Below are 19131 nucleotides of genomic sequence, written 5' to 3' on the forward strand. Positions count from 1 at the left end.
CACACTGCTGTTAGGAATTTGGACCTGAGCCGTAGCCCAGTGGCGCCAGGGTTCCACTGTTACTTTTTCTATCCCCTAATTCATGCACACACTTTCAGATCAGATTTTAGCACCAGTCCATATCCTCTCCTTGAGGACATAGCCACAGTCTGTCTGGGGAGCTTGAAAGATGTATTCAGGTGCCTGTCCGTTTCTGTTGTTAAATACCCCTGAAGACCTGGGCTATAGTGACAGGTGATTAAGGCACGTGGTTAAATCTCTTCCTAAGTGTTCCTAAATTCTCATAGGAAGTGATTAGTACTTTCTAGGCTAGGATGCTTTATGCCGAAATGGCCAAGGATGTAGAACAAACAAAAGACTGCTGAATTTAAACTCAAATCTATTCTACCTAAAAGGTGACATTTCCCACAGTGGGGCACTTACCAGATACAAGATTTCAAAAATTAAAGATGAAGAAAAAAGAGAAAGTCCTTGAATCCTCCACATATACACCACAAACACAGTGACACACACACAGAGTGATACACACAAACACATAGTCACACAGAACAGTCATACACACATACACAGACACACACAGTCACACACACAGACACACAGTCACACATAGTCACACAGACACAGACACACACACAGTTACACATACACATTCACACACACATACAAGTCACACATATTTATACACACACACAGTCACACAGAACAGTCATACATACATAGTCACACATATATATAGTCACACATACATAGTCACACACAGTAACACAAACAGTTACACACAGTCATACATACATACATAGTCACAGTCACACACAGTCACACACACAGACACACACAGAGACACAGTCACACAGTCACACAGACACAGTCACACACATACACATTCACACACACATACAAGTCACACATATTTATACACACACAGTCACATAGTCACATACACAGACACAGTCACACACACATACACAGTCACACACAGACACACAGTCACAGTCACATACACAGTCACACACACATACATAGACACACACACACACTCACCTGGTTCTTAATTTCTACAAATATGAGTGTGGTCAGCTGATTCTATAGAGGAATAGCATCTAGCTCTAATGATTCTAATCCTTGTGGAATCCCATGTGACCCTGCTCACAGAACCCTGGACTTCACACTGACGGGAAACCTTGAGCAAACCAGTCATGTTCTGAGCCTCACTTCCCAGTCTGGCCAGGTGGTTTTAAGGAACCCAGGGCAGTTTTCTTTGGTATCTGCCCTGACACTTCCATGTTGGCTTCTTGACTAGGTCACATCATTCCCCCTGATGACGCTAAGCGCTTAGGTGTCCGGAGGATGTCCCCTTCTGCTTCACTTGTGGGCTGTCAGTTTCATGAAGGGGAACCATACAGGAAACATTCTCATTTAGAACCACATTCCTACATCTGAAGAGTCAGTCGGTAGAAAAACAGATCCTACAAGAGTAAAGATCTAGGACGTTGTCTTTTAAACAGTGGGATACTGTTGTGTCAGCCTTCAGCTTGGTCTCACTTGTAAAACTCAGATTCTGCTCGTCCTCAGTGGAGATCGAATGGACGGCGTTTGTCCTTTGGATATGCAGGTTGCTGTATTTTATATGACATTTTTGGGGTCAGAAGTATATCTGACTTTAGATTCTTTTCGTATTTTGGATTACTTGTGATCCCTCAGGTATAGGCCCCGTATCTGAATAGGAACTTCATCTGCAATATGAATACGTGTTTATTTTACTCACCAGTCTCAAGGTCATTTTCTATAATCTTTATTGCAGCTCATCCCATGAGACCAGGTGAGGAACGTTCTGCTTGTGATGTCCTGTTAGCATTCAAATGTGCAGAATTTTCAAACCTTTAACTTCCTTAATTTTGCCTTAGGAATGCTCGACCCATATTAGGTTCACATCCAGAATATAGTTAGAATCAAATGCTTTTCTGAAAACGCCCAAATGTGTCAATTCCTATAAATCCATGTTCACTGAGGAGGAAATGACAGCAGTCGGACTTCATAGTCCGCATGTCACATCAGGCACACAACTAAGGAGACGTTTGCTCTTCTGTGCACCCAAAAGACAGAGCACATGTAAGTGTAAATTGGGAGTGGGTGCCGTGTCGTCAGCCATTGTTCATCTTCTTTTCTTCTGTTCTTTTTTAGGGTTTGTTTGGCTTTTGAGATTATGACTACATCATTCCATTCCCTTTCTTTCCTTCAAATCCTCCAACATTTCCCACTAACCTTAAATTCATGATCTCTGTTTTAACATTGCTTTTACACACACACACACACACACACCACACACACACACACACACACACACACACACACACACAGTCCTAAATTTGCAATGTAATACATATTATATATGTATGTTATGTATATATACCATATATATCACTAAATACATAATGTAGCTGTTCAGTCCGTATAATGGTACTTGTACACGTGTACTGGATAACTAACAGGCATGCTCTTCCCTGCTCCCCACTTTCCTTAGTTGCCTGTAGTTCTTTGTCCAGGGCTGAGGCTACCTGAGCCCCCCTCCGTGTGAGCACGTCTGCTGGTGTCACCTGCTAATGTTCTGTTTTGGTGGCCATGTTGATAAGACATCATGGCAGAGCTGCTGACATTCTCAGGGGACACAGTCACCGCTTCTGTGTGTTTCAATGGTCACTGAGCCTTTCCCATGGGAGCTGTAGATGTATCAGTTAGAACTTGGCTCGCAGCTCTGCAGTTTGATTGGTTGTGGCTTCCTGTAATGGTCTCTATCCGCTGCAGAGAGAAATTCCCTTGATGAGGGTGAGGACGACAGGTATGTGTGGGTACAAGGACACATGTTTACAATCCATCCTCAGCATTTTCAAACGTCACCTGCAATAGTCTTATCTTCGAAAATCTCATAGATGCGTTCATGGATTCTAGATTGAAAAATATATTAAAACCAAACAATTAACCAGAATACATTCAAAACATTTCCTAGTCCCCGTTGTGGTGAATCTCCAACCCCATTATTCCCAGGCAAAGAACTCACATCTCAGTTATAATATTTATAAGCAGCTGCCTTGATTGGGCAGATCCACAGCTACACTACTCTAGTCCTCAGCTACGAGACCCCTTGCTACTTGCGGCTCCTGCAGGCCATGTGGTTCTGCTCCATCTTCCTCCCACCTCCTCTTCCTCTCCCTCTCTCTCTCCCTCTCCCTCTCCCTCTCTCTCAGACCTCCAGCCCCACCTTTTCCTTCCACTGCCCAATCACAGGCTCTAGCCTGTATCTGACCAGTTGAAGTGGGGAAAGGTTCACATGAGATCACCTGATCACCTGAGTAAGGGATCCGTTCCTCGTGATCCCTCCTCAGGGCAACCCCTCTTGAGGAAGCAGAATTAGCCTCAAAATGCAAACAGCGCCAGGGAGACCCACAAGTCCCTGCCTGCATTTGAGAGTTGTGCACACACCAGTGAGATAAACTAGGTGGTTCCATTCACATGTTAAAGTGGATATTAGAGTAATTGCCTTGGAGTCAGCGAATTTAAAATTAGGAATATACAATCCACAGCCACTCGTCCCTGTGTACTGGGGATAACGAGGCTCATTTAGAAGGCCATCTGAGAAATTCTGAAGATAGGCAACATTAACGTCTACGATACACTATGCTCTAAACCACCAATTCGTATTTCTTTAAATGCAACTGATGAATTCAGGTGATGGCTTTAAAATGAAAACTGCTCTATCTGGTCCTCTATAAACCCCATTATTAGTCACACATTGGAACACCATGAAATTCCCTTGTAATGCTAAGGACGAATAAACTAGAGGCTGAACAGTAGAACAGAGAACGTGCTCCCTGGGTACCTACAGTGGTTTCCTCTAATGATCCAAGTTACTTTCTAAAGGCTGCTCTCATGTGGAAGTACCCCATACCTTACAGGTTATTTTCTTGGACTCGTGTTAGGAGAGTGACCGAGTCCTGCTTGCACCCCTGCCCACTTAAGTAATTCTGTGGCTTACACAGTTCTCACTCTTTAATCCCTACATTGTTAGTTGGCATAGCATTGCCAAGATCTCAGTTTCTGCCCGAACCCACCTGGGCACAATGTCTCAGTGATGTCTTTGTACTAAAGACATTGATTCCCCCCCCAGCATACATTTCATTTTACCCATAACTTCAGAAAATATTTTATATATACATATGTGAGATATAAAAAGTTGTAGGAGGTGAGAGGACCAAGAGACAAGAATCTTTACAGCTCAGCAGAAAGGATGGTGCTGTGAGCAACTGAAAAGGCGCATGTGCACCGAATGCAAATGTCTGATAGGGCGATTTAGTGCAGAAAACGCAAGAATATGCCACAGTGGGGAGAGACCCTCCAGGACAAATTTGGAAGCTGTTCTCGCCAAGTCTGTGTTTGGGGAGCGCCTTCAGGGAAACGCTTGCTTTGAGGGCTTTCGATGACTTGGTGGACATTTGTCACAGCTAGTGACACAGCTTGGTATCTTTACAATACCTTTCCGGTGTCTCCACTTCTCAGGGGAGATGCCCCAGGAAGAGTTTTGGAACTTAGCATCTCATTGGTGCGCTGAGATTTAGATCTGGAATCTGGGCTCCACCGAGTAAGAGGGAGTCAGGCCTTCTGGTGAGGGTGGTGGCTCAGAGAGGCAGCAGTGGAGCTGGGAGGAAAGTTCCTTCCCTGCGAGCATGGAGACTTGAGAGCAGGTCTCTGGATACATCCACCTGTGACCCCAGTGCTGGGTTAGGGCAGAGACATAAGATCTTCGCAGTTCACGGACAACCAGTGAGCCCCAGGTCCACTGTGGACAGTCTCATATGATGTGAACGATTGAGGAAGACATCTGAGATCAACAGAGCTCCTCACGCAGATGCACACACTTACATATGTGTTGCAGTAAATATTAAATAGAATCTGGCTTATCTCTTTATTGGCCCCCGCGGTCTCACTTTGCTGGCGCCGCTTAATACGGAGCCATGTGCACGGACTCTGTCACTCCGTCCACATGACGCCCCCTCCACACGGTTCCCTTGTGGTTCACTCCGCCGGCCCTACTGCCTCTGTCTCGGGTGGAATTACCGCCCCTGCGTTTACTCTCCTCCACGGTCACAAACATCACTTCAAAGCCTGGTAACTTTTCAAACATTGCAGCCACCAGGATCTAAGTCTGCTTTCCCCGGCTCCATCTTGATTTTCCCCCTCTTCCGTTTTCCTTTTCTCCGCCTACCTCCACTGTCCAATCATGTATCTACTTAACATAAATCTACACATATGCCTATGTATGTGCATGCACACACCCCCATATGAGCCTGTATACATACCACTCCTATATACATATGTAGCTTGGTTAGGGCTGATATACTGCCAGTGGATAGTGAGTGCTACAGGGGTGGGGGACACTCAAGAGTAGCTGACAATGTAGTGGAGGACCGCTCTTTTTCTTGGCTTCCCAGACTGATCTTCTGAGTCCCCCAGGTAACAACTAAGACCTGGTTCTGCTTTAAACTGGCTGAGACTAGGCTGGAAGGATGGCTCAGCAGTTCAGGTCACTTGTTGCTTTTGCAGAGGACCTGGTTTCAGTTTCCCAGGATCAGACTCCATCTCTGGCCTCTGTGGGCAGCAGTCACACACATGGTGTATCTACATGCATACATGCAGGCAAAACACGCATACGCATGAAACCAATGAATATAAAAACAAGAAAACTCAATAAAGCTGGGTTTAGTATTTGCAATTAAATATTCAAACTAATCCAAATTATTTTTTTAAGATTTATTTATTTCTTTTACGTAAGTACACTGCTCACTGTCCCTCTCTTCAGACACACCAGAAGAGGGCATCAGATCCCATTGAAGATGATTGTGAGCCGTTATGTGGTTGCTGGGAATTGAACTCAGGACCTCTGGAAGAGCAGTCAATGTTCTTAACCACTGAGCTATTTCTTCAGCCCATTGAAATGATTTCTGAGCAGCGTTTCAACACAGGTCTTAGTGGGCACTTAGTGGATGCTTCTGTGTGTTATGGGTGTGACACATAAATTGTAGGAGTGGTTGTGGGCACTTGAGGAAGCCTCTATTCCTGATCTAGAGGCACCGAATGCAGCAGCAGACTCCGGGTATTATAACAAGTAGCCTTATCTATTTCCTAAATAGTCTCCAAATAAGGTCACCCAAGCCCCAGTTGAGAACGTAGGAATCGCTGCCCTGGCAGTGTAAGAGACAACGTTCTTCATTTCTGCCCTGTCAAGAAGTACTTTATCCTCCAAAAGTGCACGTTCACTGGGACTCTGTGCATGTTATCTGGTTCCTAGATAGAAATGGGAAATGAAACCACCTTCCTGTTTTGAAGACAAAATCATTTATTACACTTAAAAATAGTTGGATAAGTCATTTGTAACAACAGTTCTTATAAAGTCATCGTTGCACAGATTAACTGGGGTAGCTGACTTAGAGACTGAGAGAAGGCAATCTCCAAGTTCTAAGAGTGTGACCTGCTGAATATATTATTATTATTATGTAATTATAACAATAGGCTACTTCTTGTTCAACTTTATAAAAACACTTGAAATATATATTATGTACTCAATGAAAAAGTCCAATTTTCTGATAGAGATGTGTTAGAAATATGGGGGATTTTAATGTAAGAAAAATATTAATTTTCTCTGAGTGGCAGGGTAGAAAGATTTTAGATAAAGGGATGAGAAAGAACTTTCCCTATAGGCTTTATTAAAACTTGAAGGGTAGCTTCTGAATTGAACTGGCTGGTTTTATGTGTCAACTTGACCCAAGCTGGAGTTATCACAGAGAAAGGAGCCTCCCTTGAGAAAATGCCTCCATGAGATCCAGCTGTAAGGCATTTTCTCAACTAGTGATCAAGGGGGAAGGGCCCAGCCCATTGTGGGTGGAGCCATCCCTGGCCCAGCCTATTGTGGGTGGAGCCATCCCTGGGCTGGTAGACCTGGGTTCTATAAGAAAGCAGGCCTAGCAAGCCAGGGGAAGCAAGCCAGTAAGTAACATCCCTCCATGGCCTCTGCATCAGCTCCTGCTTCCTGACCTGCTTGAGTTCCAGTCCTGACTTCCTTTGGTGATGAATGGCAATGGGGAAGTATAAGCTGAATAAACCCTTTCCTCCCCAACCTGCTTCTTGGTGATGATGTTTGTGCAGGAATAGAAACTCTGACTAAGACAGGGATTAAATGGTATATGGAGATGTAGAGATGAGGCCAGTGGAGAGGCTGTGTCATGGTGAGCACTCTGAGATGTCCAGTGGAGTATTCAGAGGGAAGGACCAGAGCAGAAAGAAGAGGACATGTACGTCACCTTCTACACCGACTGTGGGGAATTTAGACTTTGAAAGAAAAGTAGGCAGTTCTCGGTGCATCCAGAATGTCATAGTTACACTAAGAAAACTCTATATGGCTTGTTTCTTACTATAATGGGTTATTTTAAGAAGTCAGGGACTATCTGGAACACACCTAAAAGGAAGCAGTTTGAGTAAGGATGCTGGGCCTGTGACAGCCTGGATCCCTGTTCCAATTCTTCATCTCTGTAAAGGTTCTCTTGCTTCTTCTACAGAGACAGCCTTTTCTGTGTCATTTCATAGCAAACCTCTATCCTGCTGATAAAAGACTTGACCAGTGTCTTCTCTTGCACAATGGGGTGTAAGTAGATGAAGAACAAGCTGAGGCTTAAACCATGGAGACAGACTGAACCAAGCCTGTAGCCTAGAGAAGACCTCTGCAGTAAGGATGTGACCAATGGTCCTTCCCAGGAATGCGCAGGGTTGGTCACTGGTTCTCTTGCAGCATTATTGTTTTAAACACTGGTCAATATGGTTCCTGGGAGACAAACTGAAACACAAAAGCAAAGTTAAGCCCACAGTGCAGCACAGCCATTTTGGGAATAGTTGAGTCTCCGATGGGGTTGGGAGCTGGTGCCAGAAGCAGTCACCCATGCCTGGGACTTTTTATTAAAAAGCCACGACTAGGGCTGGAGAGGTGGCTCTGAGATGCAGAGGATCTATATTCCATTCCCAGCAGCCAATTGACACGCTTACAATCATACATAACTCCAGTTCATCTGGTGTCCTCTTTGACCTCTATGGGCACCAGGGATGCCCATGGTCACAAACATGCTTGCAAGCAAAATACCCAAACACATGCAAATAAAAATATCTTAAAAGATTAATGAAAAAGAATCTCATGGTTGTAGAGGTCATAAGCCCAAGGGGGGAAACTTACAATTATTATTGAGATAACAGTGTGAGACTGCCTTCTTAATATCTATGGATATGCCCACAGGCAAATGCGGCTCTCACCCTTAGTCAGAGAAGCCTCTCTTTGTAGTGAAGGGCAGAGACTCACCGCTGCTCAAGGTGCTAAGAATAACTGATGGCTGAGGGCTCAGCCCTAAACAAGGCATTTATACCACCCCTCTAAGGTTCCAGGACCACCAGGGACAAGGGAGCAGAAAGAATGTTGGAAGCCAAAGATACAGAGAAGGTTTTGAAATGCATCCTTCTGGGTATTTGCAAACACAGCACACAGCAGCAGTGGTCTCCTGTACTGAGCTTGCACAGGGTTGTTCCTATCAACGATCAGTCGTGGATAAAGAAGGTGATAATGCATGGGACCTAGCTCCTTCCTGCTGGATATGTACAGATTCTGGGAGAGGGCATTCCTTGTCACACAGATACAGTTTAGCCCTGGCTAAACTCAGTAGTCATAAAGCAAAACAAAAAGTCAGAAGTACAAGAAAGGGATTTGTAGAGAAGAGGAGAATTTGTCATGGGTGGGGTTGAGAGTTGTCAGATTCATTATGAATAGATGCAGTTATCAAAACAAAATTTTAATTAATAAAGATATTTGGGAGAGAAATGTCTCCCTCTGGGGCATATTTGTTAGTGAGGATAATAAAAATTTTCTGTTTCTAAAAAGTAGCCAAACCTTATAACATTTTTGTGGACATACTGGCTATATCAATGAGGCATTATATAATTTAATTTGGTATTTAATATTTTAAGCAATATATGTTAACATGCAAAACCAAAATATTAGTAACCATGCTTTCTAAGTGATGGTATTAAAGATGTGTTTACTTCTTAGTTTATATAATTGGGGATATTTTGCAATGTCATTCAAAAATATTGTTATAAGCCAAATCATACATGCTTTTGAAAAAGTATATAGATATATTAGATAATATATTTCATTTCAGTCATAAATGAATACTGTGTAAAGATTACATACTTATATGTATGAATATATGTTCGGATGAGGAATGAGCTTTAATACCAGCATGTTTTATTCCTTCCTCTGCAGTCTCTTTGTTCCTCCATCACTCACTGGGCTTATGATCCTGTCCTGTCTTCAGTGAGAGGTCACAAACTATCTAAGATGCAGACAGAGGAGGCTGATTTTCACAGACTTGAAATTTGATCTCCCACTGCCCCAGTTATTAGTGTGGAACCACTCGATGCAATGCTGTCTACTGCTGTGCCCACGGCACAGACTTCAGACTCTGGTTACAGACCATCAGTATAGAATATCAGTGTGCTGAGGGACAGTCTCTTCCCCACAGCAGCATGATTGGGGGAGTGACGATACCCAAGGACACTAGACGGGCAACAGAACTTTGTGAGGATGAGGTATCTGGATCAAGATGTACCTTATACTGTCTTCTATATTGCAAAGGGTATCTGCCTAGAACTATAAAAACTCTTAAAAGGATTCATCTGAACCCTCTACATCATGTGACTGAACAAAACAAGTGTGTTCATAGGCCAACAAGTGTGTTCCTAGGCCAGCAAGTGTGTTCATAGGCCAGCAAGTGTGTTCATAGGCCAGTCCTTTCTTTTTTTGGAGCATTCACTAAAAAGACAAAGACAAACACACAAACCCCCCCAAACAAGTAAATCTTACAATGAAAATTTTTTCATTTATCCCTTTAAAAATGTGCTCATTCAACTGTGGAGTGTCTTCCTCAAGGATCTGGAAGGCATTCCTTTGAAACATCATCATCAGAAAGGCAGAACTTTTATTTTTGGCTTGTTTGTTTGAGAGAGTAGAAATCCACATCTATAGATGTCCATGATCAGGGCAGAAGTGGCAGCCAGCATATTTTCTCTGGAAAACCCTCTTTTGTAACTCTTTTTGGTCGGTCCTAGGGTTGACGTTAGGATTCTGCACCTGCCGAGCAAGTTCTCTATCAGTTCCCTAGGTTCCCAGCCAACTTTGAACTCACTTTGCAGCCTTGGTAGGCTTTCGGTTTGTGATCTTCTTTAGCCTCCTAAGTAGCTGAGATTACAGGCCTGCACCGACAAACCTGGCCAGCTAGAAAACTGTCCCTCAAACTATAAGCCAGAATAAGTACTTCTTTAAATTGCTTTTTTGTCAGGTATCTGGTCACAGTGACAACCAAATGCCTACTACAGCTGGGTTCAGGGATGAGCAGATATGATGCAATGGAACAAGAGAAAGGTACCCAGATTCATTTAAAAGGTTTCATGTGGCTCAGTGATTCTGAACAAGGACATGCTGCCCATCACATAGAATTTGATGCTATGTCAACGGTTTTTGCAAAAACAAAGCAGGCTTAATAAAGGTCTATGGACTTACTGAGAACAATCTTAAATAGCCCTTCTGATTGGCCAATGAAAAGTTCAAGGTCTTTGGGACCAGTTAATACTTCTGATATTTTGACCTTGACTGAGGAGAGTCACATTTTGCTATTTTGGTGTTGTGAATTCAAGGTCGGTTCCCTGAACTCTTTAATTTTAGCTCATGTAACCTCCTGTCCTTAATCGATGTTTCTGTCAGTCTTGGGCTTTAATCCCTCACAGATCTATGCCATTCTTAGGTCAAGAAAATGGTCTGTGAAATATCTTACATAACATAAATCCAAGAATGTTTAATGAAGGCATCCTAACAGGGGCAAGATCTGGGGCACAGCAGAGCGAGAGAGAAGTCAGAAATGCAAAGCTGGTTAGCGTAAACAAGACCAAGCCAGCTGCGTTTGCTGGCTGAAAATATGAAGATTAGGGTTCAGTTCCCCCAGAGCTCTGGACCTAGAGGCTTCATTCTTTTGATGTTTTTCTTGGGAATTGCTGTTAGGTTCCTGAGGGATAATTCTGGGCTGCAGAAGACAGGTGCACGACTTTAAGTAAACCTTTCTTAGCACAGGGCAGCAGAAGGTTCTAGCCTACTGAGGAAGGATCCGGTCTCAACAACCTTGTTAGTAATGAAAAGCCACAGGAACAGAGGAGCTTGCAATGTTTTGAATATGAAGCTTGGAGAGAGAAGGCAACAGGCTTCCGAATGGTCCTGATTGGAAGACGTTAGCCCTCTTCGGATTCTTCCCTGGCCACTTAAGTCTTCAGAGCCTGCAGCACCCCCTTTCCTTTCTGATGGCCTGTAGCAGGGCGTCTCTAGGATGAGTACCTTACGATCACCATTTGAAGGTCAAAGTCTTTGTGGCTTGCTTCAGGGGACAGGAATGGCAGAAGACCATGCTGTCTTCCTGCTCTTGTGGTTTGTTTGAAATCTCAGTGTACCCTGGGCTGTATCATGTTTACCCTTGCTTTAACTATTACCTAGCTTTGTTAATTTTTTCTGCTCCCTCAGTTCAAGCTCATCTCCGTAGAAGCTTCCTGAGTAGCCCAGGTCTCTAATTTCCACTAGTTAGGATACAGTGGGGCACAGAAGACAGAGGTCTGAGGCCTCAGAGATGAGCACGGAAGGAGCCAAAGTGTCACCTGAGAACCTTGAAGGAAGATGAACTCCAGGCTGGCTCTGGGTGAGGGCCTGCACTCCATTCACAACTGTTCCCCATGGGATAGAAGCTAATCTGGGCTGTCAGTGGGACGCAGGGGGCTGTTATGGCTCAAAGAGGTGGGAAAGCTGGGAAGGATATTTGGGTACCATTTAGAGCAGAAATCTATAATTCTAGGCCAAGGGGGAAGGCTTGCAGGAACCCACAGCTAGAGAATACGCCAATAATCTCTTCCTCCTCTCTTTCTCCTCCTCCTCTTCTCTTCTCCCTCCTTCCTTTCCTTCTATCTTCCTTCTTTTCTCTTTTTCCTTCTATTCTTTTGTTTCATCCTCTCCCTCCCCTCCTCTTCCTCCTCTGTACTGGCTGGTCTTGTGTCAACTTGACACAAGCTGGAGTTATCACAGAGAAAGGAGCCTCAGTTGAGGAAATGCCTTTATGAGATCCAGCTGAAAGGCATTTTCTGAACTAATAATTGAGGTGGGAGGGCCCAGCCCATTGTGGGTGGTACCATCCCTGGGCTTGTAGACCTGGGTTCTATAAGAAAGCAGGTTGAGCAAGTCAGGGGACGTATGCCAGTAAGTAACATCCCTCCATGGCCTTTGCATCAGCTCCTGCTCCCTGACCTGCTTGAGTTCCAGTCCTGACTTCCTTTGGTGATAAACAGTGATATGGAAATGTAAGCTGAATAAACCCTTTCCTCCCCAACTTGCTTCTTGGTCATGATGTTTGTTCAGGAATAGAAACCCTGACTAAGACATCTTCCTCTACAGAATTCTGAAGACTGAAAATATCAGCACCTAAAAGCATACTCAGCCACAGTCCCCATGTCTGTCCCTGATAACAGGATGAAGAGTGGAGGAGGGATAGAGGAGACAACAGGATTGGAAGGCTGGACTTCCTTCTCCGCTCTCCACCCATAGCTGCAGCATGGCAAATGTGGGTCGGGAGGATACTGGGCACTAGGCTGGGTGTGTTTAACTATCACAGGACCAGACACCCTGAGGGTGGAAGTCGTGTGTTACAGAAGGTAACTAAGGGAACCTGTAACTCAAAAGAGAAGCCCCAAATCCAAGGAGCGGTAAGAACTGTACCCTGGTGCCGTTTACCAACACGGGTGAAGTATGATGGGGCAGAGAAATAAAAGCAAAGCTGTGTTTGTATAGCATCTCAAGTCCTGTTTGCTCAGCAAACTAGTCATGGCAAGATGTTGACTGGATTAGATACCTGTCATCTCTGACCAGAGTGGAGAAAGTCCCACTTTGAAGAGAAGGTAGGGGAGAAAGCAGTGTATAGAAGATGAGGGGTATGTGCTGGGGAGCTATTTTTAGTGTTTCCTTGGGCAGTTGTTCAGGAAAGGTCAGAGACCCTCCCATTCTTTAAGTTTGGGATATGTGACAGTGGCAAGGTCTCTGCTTCATTTCCATCTAGAAGAGAAGGGGCCTGTGCTGTTGTTCTGGGAGTGAGCTGTATGAGTGAAAAATGGAGACTGGGGTGTGGCAGGGCCAGGGCGGAGGTGGGATGGGGGTGGGGTGCCAAGATGTGAAGATGCAGAGGCCGGTCCACATACCTCTGCCCTTGAGTGTGATGCATTTCCTGAGGTCCCAGTGCTGATTTCTCATTTAACCTATCCTCAAGTTACTCATTAGTCCCTAGTATAGCCGGTGCACCCTTGTCTAGAGGGATATATGGTCCACAATCCTCAGAGGAACCTGAAAATGATGGGATGCTATACAAGCTATATGAATATGTATAGATAGATACACATGTCTGTCTATCCCTATCTGTCTGTCTGTCTATCTATCTATCTATCTATCTATCTATCTATCTATCTATCTATCTACCTATCTATCCATCATCTATCCCCTATGGACAAATTTTATTCTTTAAGTTATGCACAGCAACAGACTAAAAAATACCTAACACAATGGAGTAAGTATACTGTAATAAGTTATTTGTCATTCATGAGTCATCTTCCCATTTACTATTTTCAAATGTGTGAGTTACTGTGGGTGGCTGATGCCTGGAGACTAAGTTGTTATCAAGTGAAAACAGGGTTTACCGTGGGATACTGATGCTAGAAAATGAAACAGGTTGAAACAGCAATGAAGTGAATTATAAAACCCTCTGGGGAAGAGTTTGAGAGTTGACAGCATGGGGGAGGTGTGAGAAGCCAGAGCACTCATGTCCTTTAGGCAGGGATCTAGGTTGATGCCACATTTTGGTAGCACAGTTTGGTGAAATCCATGGTAATGAATACACTGGTAAAGTTAGCCCTGAAATTAGCCCCACTTCACTGTTATCTACAATTCTATTTGTATGACTCAAGTACAAAGGTGTTCACTACGCCATAGCTTGTGATGGTAACACCAGCAGAACTAAATAAATGCAAATGTTTTGTTAGGAAGTACAGCCTCAGTTATAACCCAAGACTAAATACACACTAAGAATAAATGACCAGGCATGCTGACTCATGTTGCGATTCCGGCACTTGGCAGATGGAGGCAGGGAATCCAGGAGTTCGTGGCCATCGTCAGATACATGGCTGGTTTGAAGTTACTCTGAACTATAACCCATCTTACAGATCAAAGCCCAGGTCTGGAGAGAGCGCAGTTGTTTAGGTCACTTGCTGCTTCTGCAGAGGACCCGTGAGTTTGTGGTGGTTCACAACCACCCTTATTTCTAATTCTAGGGGCTCTGATGACCCATTCTGACCTCTGAGGGCACCCATACATGGTGCACATACATGCATATAGCCAAAACAGTCATATGCTTACAATTAATAAATAAGTGAAAAATTAAAACAAAAGCAACAACAGAGGAATAATGTAAACACAGTTATTTTGAAATAAAAAGCTGAGAAAAGCTGTTAAGCAAGAGATGCTGTACAGGACAGCATGAATAAAATGTTTCTATTCATAAGTGAGATTTCCAAAATGTGACCATGCATTTACATGCAAAGAACATTCCGGAAGAATTACCCTCTCTAAATCACTGAACATCATTCCTTTCTAAAGTGTGACTGAGAATTGTGGGTGAGGTTCACTTTCCACAGGTGCATGCTGGGAATTCAAGCCTCCAGGGAAGGTCCCAGACCCAAAGATTTCATCCCATCAGGGACCAGGACAGTAGAAACGGGTAAGAAGACTTCAGGAGACCTCGGTCTTGGATAAGGATACATTGAGTCACAACCTCAGGTAACAAGGCAGGAATTGAGGACGGCTAGGAGGAGGCAGGGATTCAACTGTTCTTCAGGGTTGGGATGCACACACCTGGGAGAGAGCCAGAGATGGTAAGCAGACGGCAGTGGGAGAAACCAGAGAATAGTCTCTCTCTCCGTTTGTCATGGGGATTTTCTATCAGCACAGGACTTAAGGAAGAAACGTGGAAAATGCTTGACCCAGGATGTCTTTTTGTTTGTTTTGTTTTGTTTCTCTCTGTAGAGCGTGGAAGGCCTACCGGTGTCTGCATCCACGGTAATTGAGTGGGAAGCCTGTTCTCTCCGAGAGGGACTCTGCTACAGTGATGGCACCTGTGCATCAAAAATAAAACCCACCCTGGGTGTCATTAACAAGTGGCAACAAAGAAAAGCAGAATAGAAAAAGGTAACAGTGAGGGGGTTAATTGTGTGAATCTGCCTCAGACACTGACAACATTTCCTGGATGAAGGGGCTCTGGTCAGCCTGAGCATGTCAAACAGGCTCTGGCTGTCCCTCTGTTTCTCCCCCATTCCTTGCTAGATTATGTTCCTAGAGCTGGTCACCAAGGTCTATCCCCTTGTTTGCCTACCTTCCTCCTCCCAGGGTCCAGCTATCAAAGTACTTCAATACTTGAGCTTAGCAATTAAAACTAAACTTTGGCTCACCTACTTAACATGACAAATTAAAATTAAACACCTCATTCTAACACAGGTTTTTCCCTTTTTGCCTTTATAAATTGCTGTTTGCCTATGGGTCTGTCTCCTCTATCCAGAAGCATTCCTTTGTGTCCACCCCCCACACTCCCTTCTCTTCCTGTTTCCCCCAGTCACCCCCCCCCTCTCTTTTCACCTTATTTTTGCCCCTTTGTCCCTCTTGGGCAAATAAATCTCCTTTGTGCTGAGAACTTGACCTTGGGGTGTCTTGAGGTTCCCTACACAAAGCACCTCTCAAAACCATGGAGGTAATGAAATGATGTTACTTCTTTTAACTTCTCCCCCTCGTGTTCTTCCTCCTTCTCTTTCTTTGTCAGGTTGAGAATTGAACTCCTGCTTCCTGCGTTCTGAAAAACCATTTCTTTTGAAGAGAGAAAAACGAAGGGGAATATAAGGAAAGAATACATGGTAAGTTATACCTTTTAGTAAAAGAAAACAAAAACGTCTGACTTTTGATTATCTTTTTAGTTATAAATTTAAAAACAGTGGTCCCCAAACCTGGAGAAACAAAGCAGAAGCCAGGAATATGGAAACAGTGACAACTTCATGACAATGGCAGATTACTTAAATTTGAGCTCTATGTTTTAGGTATGTGGCAATGAGAGCTTACCTGATCCGGAAGTACACCATTTGACCACTATTTCTTAGATATGAGATGTTGAAAGCCTAGCTGACCTAGAAGTACATTATTTGAACTTTATTTCTTAGATATGAGGCGTTAGAGATCCTAGCAGACCCAGAAATACATCTGTTGAGCTCTAGTTCTTCAATATAAGGTGTTGGGGAGCCTAGCAGACCTGGAAGTAACACCACTGTACAGATGCCAGAAATAAGGCTGTGATAACACATTAATGATGCTGACATGATGATGTCACGTGGTACTGATGGAGATTGGCAGTGGGATGCTTCCTGCTGATTCCTACTAACACACTGGCACAGATAAAGGTGCATGATATTTAAGTCAATTTGAAGGAACCTTCACAGTAAAATTTAGTTTGCAGAGGCTGTGTAAGTTCTGTGTATACACCTACATAGATTCTTATAGCCACACTGTGTAGCCAAGAAACAAAGTGTTAATGTTCCTAATACCTTCAAACCACCCATGGCTTCACAACCTCCTTTCTTCTTAACCCTAAAAAACTCTAATCCATCGGCTAGTCCTGTGTTTTCTGCCTTTTCCAAAACATCACATAAATGGAAATATATCGTTAATAATTATGGAACTGGGTTCTTTCACTTGTACTAACACAGAAATGGAATACATATTATTTTATTTTTAGAAGCTAAGCCTAAAGGAGTAGGTCAGAAAAGCCCAGAAATGCAGACTTCACAAGGCACCACCACAACGCCATGTTCAGGTGACAAGAGCAATGTGTATTCCCGTTTATCATTTCTATTTTGGGCATGTTCAGATACAGGTTCTTTAGAGGCATAATGAGAAAAAAAACTCAAATCACTGTAGGCGTTCCCTGTCTCTGCAAACAGAAGTGTAATTATCTGGCTTACAATTAAATTTGTTTGTTAGCTGGGCACCAAGCACATTCTATCACCAGGGAGGAAATCTCATACCCATTCCCTTGATCCTGGAAAACTGCTGACCTTCTGGGCTGTCTCAGGTTTATCCGGCACAGGCCGTATGGCTCAGCACAGTTGTCCACAACACACCTCAAAATTGAGCTGGAAATCTCTGTGCTATGAGAAGAAGCATGCTCCCTTCTTATTGCCCGAGGGATTACTTCTAGCTTCCATTTTAAGCATCACATTCTCCTTGCTGCTGAATTCTGCTCTTTCATATACTGAAAAGCAGTATTTAGGAAAGGGATTAGTGGCATGCTTTGGAATGTCTATTGAGGTAAACATATCGAACAGATAGATCAATACTTACAGAGTAAATAAAGAGCAATCTCTATTTCCAGCTCTGTCTTGCTCTTACACACAAGCACACACACACACACACACATACACACACACACACACACACACACACACACACACACACGAACGTGCACATGTACATCTTTGTGTAGGAGATGGTTGTTTGCAATTTTGGATGAGGTAGCTAGGGAACAATTTGCAAACTGGTCTACTGTTGGTGGTTTTCACTGGTGTGCTTCCATGAAGCTGCAGATGTATTGTGGGATGAGGAAGATGGGCCACTCAGTTCAGATAATAGCTGTGTGAAAACCTGCTCGATTTATCCAAGGCTGTTTGAGTGGATCAAGTTTGCCAGGAGGCTCAGTTCTGTGCTTCCTGCTCTTTTCCTAAAGATGTGCTAAAATTACGAATGGTTTTGCTTTTGGTTTTAATTTTTCTGTTCCATTTCCTTTGAGGTCTACCAGTTCTCTCTTTGTGATTAAACTGCATGTCTGGAAGAATATTCCAGAACAGCAGTAGAATGATGGGTCAGAGCATGAAGTTCTGCAGGTCACCACTGTTACACTTAGCACACTGCAAAAACCCTTTTCTGTTTGGTCTTTCATGAGAGCTAATAGACAATCCTAGTGCTGAAGAACTAGGCTGAGTCTCAGTGGGCAAATAAGATCACCTCGACGTTGGCTGAGTGTCCCCCACCTTTGAAGCAGATAACTTTAGAATGAAGGGTATATCTTGAATGCCATAGATTTGACAGCCTCTATAGTAATAGGAGGCCATTTTACTCCTTGCTCTCATGACATTCTGAATATAGTCTCCAAATGCGGTTACCATTCCTGCTTTTCTGGAGTGCCTTGGAGGCCTCTGAAAAACAGATTTTTCTCTGTCCACAAAAAGCTCAACAGATGTGTGAAAAAATATGCATAGATTGCACTTTTCCTGTGTTTGTGGATCTAAAAACCAAATGCGTGTGGCTTTTTAAACAGAAGTTTTTGATTATAGTCTGCTGTAAAAATAAGGTAGTGATTTGTCAGCTTACGTCTCCTAAATACTCAAGTTAAGGATTCAGCTTCCTCCTGCCCCCACCCCTTTCTTTTCCCTGCTAGAGAACTTCATAACCATCTACTCTGAGGGCCTGTGACTACCTCGAGTCTGCCCTTCTTCTCTGGAAAAATGCTAGAGTGAGCTCCATTCTAAGATAGAAAACCATGCGATCTACAGAACATCATGCTTCCCTATGGGTCGTGATGCATTTCCGTGGTTGTTCGTCTCAGAAGCAGAGCACAAGGGCCCACCTCAGTGACAAGCGCAAGCACACATTACAGTCTGGATGTCCAAACACACTGCATCTTGACTCGATGTCACTCTTCCAGTCACTGGAGTTTGGTGATGTTAGCTTGTACTCTCAGCTGTTTGGGCAGCTGAGGAAGGGCAACCACATGTTTAAGTCCTTCCTAAGTGACAGAGTGAATTCAAGGCAGCTATTGTACACGTTTGTTTTTGGTTTTTTTTGATGAGAAATGTGATGATATTTTGGTAGGTTTGTTCTTT

This window comes from Micromys minutus, assembly GCF_963924665.1.
Source record: "Micromys minutus genome assembly, chromosome: 15".
NCBI classification, from domain to species: domain Eukaryota; kingdom Metazoa; phylum Chordata; class Mammalia; order Rodentia; family Muridae; genus Micromys; species Micromys minutus.